This window comes from Vigna unguiculata, chromosome 6, assembly GCF_037176805.1.
Source record: "Vigna unguiculata cultivar grain cowpea cultivar isolate G323 ecotype 2 chromosome 6, ASM3717680v1, whole genome shotgun sequence".
NCBI classification, from domain to species: Eukaryota; Viridiplantae; Streptophyta; class Magnoliopsida; order Fabales; family Fabaceae; genus Vigna; species Vigna unguiculata.
Genome location: NC_140797.1, coordinates 19,168,841 through 19,173,870, shown reverse-complemented (window position 1 = coordinate 19,173,870; position 5,030 = coordinate 19,168,841).

Genomic DNA, 5,030 nt, shown 5'->3' with positions numbered 1-5,030 from the left:
TCTTCTAAAAATAATAATATATAACAAATATAACTTGGCCCCCCCTACATTTTTTGTCCAAGTTCTGCCACTGCATCAAATCACTCACAAACTTCAACAAACTTTACTCTAAATCAAATAACTTTCACCTTTAATCCCCATAAAGTGAACAAGACAAGCTTCACACTATAATTCACTTGACTTAATCCTCTCCCTCTCTCTCCAATCAACGTTGAGGGAGAGAGAAGGGAAGGAAAAGGGAAATTCCTCTATTTTTCAATCATCTTATGTTATGCAATGGTTTGAGGGTAACATCAAGATTACAATTATGTCCGCACTTTATTTTTCAGCTTAATATGAAAATGATGTAAAAATATGGCTTTAGAAATTATTTTTACAAAAATAATTAATAACGAAAATTTGAAAATTGTTCTAAAGTAAGGTTTAAAAAGTAATTATAAATTATAAATTTTTTTATTACATTATTTATAAATATTTTTTTAATAAAAGATCTTATTTCAGTTATACATATTAATATTTTTTCTACAACAAATCAATCTTATATCATGATAATTTTTAATCGTATTTAAAATAAACGACAATTTGGTAATCTTATTTTTTCTTGATTTAAATATAATTTTAAATCTATCACATCCATCAAATCACTTAGAAACTTCAACCATGTTTACTCTAAATAAACTCACTTTCACCTTTAATCCCCTTAAAGTGCACAAGACAAGATTTACAATCTAATCCACTTGAATTCATCCTCTCCCTCTCCCTCCCATCAACCTTGACGGAGAGAGTGGAAGGAAGAGGAAAATTCCTCTATTTTTCAATCATTTGTGTTATGCAATGGTTTGAGGGTGATATCAAGACTACAATTATGTTCGCAATTTGATGAAGGATTATCTTGTTCCTTTTTAAGATTATTGAATATGTTGTGAGTTGATTAAGAAAGCTAAGTGAAATCTCCACTGGACATTAAGATAGCAAGCTATCTAGATGTGAAGGTTCCTTTCACAAAGCTCAAGAGAAGAAGATGATGGATTGATTCAAAACAAAAAGGAAATGGAAGGCACATAAACCATAGAAAACCAAGAACAATTAAAGGAAGAAGAAAACATAAAATGGAAAGAAAGGAATGGTAAAAAATGTGAGAAGCATGCCACTACAAGGCTAGGCTAGAAGCCATGGCAACCTTGAAGATGAGTGGATGTGTGCCGCCACTTGCTATGCAAGATAAGGCTTAAAAGTATTCACTCCCAAAGGAGGAAACTCTCACAAATGGTTGAGACACAAGACTGTTTTTACTTCAAAATGTTCAACCCTTTTACATGTCTAGGAGCACCCCTTATATAGAAGAACTTAGGGGCCTCTAAGCAAATAAAAGATACCTAAGGATGTCTCTACAAAAACCTAACCCTAGCTTCTAGAAACTAGGTCAAATAAGGTTACAAAAATGAGAGACAAAAGAGCTAATTATGGTGTGTGCAAGGCTAATTTCGTTCTAGCACAAAAGGAGACAAAGAATGTGTCTCATATGTCTCCAAAAAGTGGCTAAAGTGTGCTAAAAACAAAGGAGACCAAAGGTACATAGGTACACTTGTTTTATGCCTTTTACTTTATGCTTTATGCCTTTGCTTTACTCTCTTATGCTCCCCAATCACCATGTGCCACCTAACATTGCTTGCTTACTCCTAATTAACCTACAAAGCAAATAAACATAGATTAGCATGTTGGCCTAAGTCAAGTCAACTATAGTCAACAAGTCAAACCTAGTCAAAGGTCAACAAGTCAACTAAAGTTGATTCAACTAAGTCAACTTAGGGAATCAAAAATAACAAACACAAATGAAAGGGATGAAGGATTAGTGAACTTCCTTTCTAAACATGCTTAGTCTTCTTAAGCATGTGCCTTCATCCTTGGTTGGGGTCAATCCTTCATCATCCTCCCCTTCTTGGAGAGAATTTGACCACAAATTCTTTGAGCCTTTGTAGATGGAGCTTGACTTGATTTGGGGGAGGATTTGCGCCTCCCTTTTATGAGCTCTTGTTTCATCCTTTCTAAGGGTATTACCCCTAGCCTTAGTTAGCCCATTTTTGTTTTCTACACTACTCTTCCTCTCTTGCTTGTGCTTTGGGCCTTCCTTTTTGGCTTGGAAAGAGAAGGAAATGTGATGCACATCTTGCTTTTGAAGAATTTTTTTGTAGGCAAGTAACACCTTAGTGAAAGCTTGCCCCTTTTGTTTTTCTTCTTTATCTTTTCTTATTATATTTCTATCCTTATTAACTTCTTGAGGTGATAGAGGTAGTAAAGTTTTCTTTTTCCCATTTTTGAAGAAAATGTATTGGTTGGTATGGCCATCATGTAAAGTTTGTTTATCAAATTGCCATGGCCTACCTAATAAAGGACAATCTTGTTTTTTCTTGATTTAAATATAATTTTTAATCTATCACATCCATCAAATCACTCACAAACTCCAACAAATTTTACTCAAAATCCACTCACTTTCACCTTTAATCCCTTTAAAGTGAACAAGACAAGCTTCACACTCTAATCCACTTGATTTTATCCTTTCCCACATCCTGCAATCAACGTTTAGGGAGAGAGGGGAAGGAAGAGGGAAATTTCTCTATTTTTCAATCATCTATGTTATGCAATGGTTTGAGGGTGATATCAAGATTACAATTATACCCGCAATTTATTTTTCAACTTAATTTTGAAAATGATGTAAAAATATGGCTATTGAAATTACTTTTACGAAAATAATTAATAACAAAAATTAGAAAATTGTTATAAAATAAGGTTTAAAAAGTAATTATAAACTATAAACTTTTTTATTACGTTATTTTATAAATATTTTTTTATTAAAATATGTTACTTTCATTTTTTACATTTTAATATTTTTTCTAGAACAAATGAAACTTATATCATGATCATTTTTAATTATTTTTAAAATAATGGATGATTTGGTAATCTTGTTTTTGATTGATTTAAATATAATTTTTAATCTATCACATCCAACAACTCACTCATAAACTTTAACAAACTTTACTCTAAATCCACTCACTTTCACCTTTAATCCACTTAAAGTGAACAACACAAACCTCACACTGTAATCCACTTGATGTCATCCTCTCCATTTCCTTCCAATCAACCTTGAGGAAGAGAGAGGGGAAGGGAGAGGGAAATTCCTCTATTTTTTAATCATCTCTATTAAGTCGTGGTTTAAGGGTGATATCAAGATTACAATTATGTCCGCTATTTATTTTTGAGCTTAATTATGAAAATGATGTAAAAATATGGCTTTGGAAATTATTTTTACAAAAATAATTAATAACGAAAATTTTAAAATTGATATATGTTGTAACCGGGGTCACAATGGGACGGCGAAAAAATTATTTTAAAATACAGAGGAGTCGCCACCATAATTTATTAAGGAAAACTATAGAAAAACCTTAAAAAGAAATAGTCTTCGAAACCAAGTTTGGGTTCAGGAGTCGGTTACGTGTGGAGAAGTTATTAGCACTCCACCACACCCATCCAAAGACAGTTCCTTTTAATTAAGTGTGCAAAATTAATGCAATTTTTAAAAATATTTGGTTTCCCGCAAAAATAAAATAAAATAAATAAATAAATAAAATTAAAAAAATCAAACAAATCAAACAAATAAAAAAAATATCAAATATTAAAGAAAATAATATTGAAATTTTTATTTGGGCCCGCCAAGGATTGACCTAGCTCCTACATATCTCCATTCGCAATGAAGAATGAGGATTACGTAGTTCTTTATCAAGATTTTAAATTTTTGGGAAGTGAACTCGACAAGGACTTGGCCTCGCTCCTATGTATTTCCATTCAGAATGGAAAATCGGGGATCACATAGTTTTAAGTAAAAGACTACGAAAAATGATTTTGAAAATATTTTAATTTTTTTAAGACGAACCCGACAAAGACTTGGCCTTGCTCCTACGTATTTCCATTTAGAATGGAAAATCAGGGATCACGTAGTTCTAAATAAAAGACTACGGAAAATAATTTTGAAAATATTTTAATTTTTTTTAAGACAAACCCGACAAATACTTGGCCTTGCTCCTACGTATTTCCATTTAGAATGGAAAATCAGGGATCAACGTAGTTCTAAATAAAAGACTACGGAAAATGATTTTGAAAATATTTTAATTTGTTTTAAGGCGAACCCGACAAAGACTTGGCCTTGCTCCTATGTATATCCATTTAGAATGGAAAATCAAGGATCACATAGTTCTAGAATAGAATAAAAAAAATTGTTTGAAAAAGATGGAAGGGTTTTTAAACTCAAATTGTATTATAGAAGTTTTGTATGTTGTAAAAAGTAGTTATCAAGCTAGTCAGGGACCCAAAAAGATAATTAAAAAGTATAAAAACTAATGATTATCAAGAGAGTACGAGACTCGACATGATAATTAATGTTATGGAAATAATGATTATCAAGCAAGTCCGGACTTGACATGATAATTAAAATTATGAAAAATAATGATTATCAAGGGAGTCCGAGACTCGACATGATAATTAATGTTATGAAAATAATGATTATCAAGTGAGTCCGAGACTCGACATGATAATTTAAGTTATGAAAAATGATTATCAAGCAAGTTTGGGACTTGACATGATAATTTAAATTATGAAAAATACTTATTATCAAGCGAGTCCGGGACTCGACATGATAATTAAAGTTATGGAAAATGACTATCAAACAAGTCTGGAACTCGACATGATAATTAAAATTATGAAAAATATCATTATCAAGCAAGTTTAGGACTCGACATGATAATTAAAGTTATGAAAAATCATTATCAAGGAAGTTCAGGACTCGACATGATAATTAAAATTATGAAAAATTATTATTATCAAGCGATTTTGAGACTCGACATGATAATTAAAGTTATAAAAAATAATGATTATCAAGCAAGTCTAGGACTTGACATGATAATTAAAGTTTATTGAAATCGAATGAAAATTATATTCATCAAGTAAGTTTGAGACTTAACATGATAATTAATAATCTT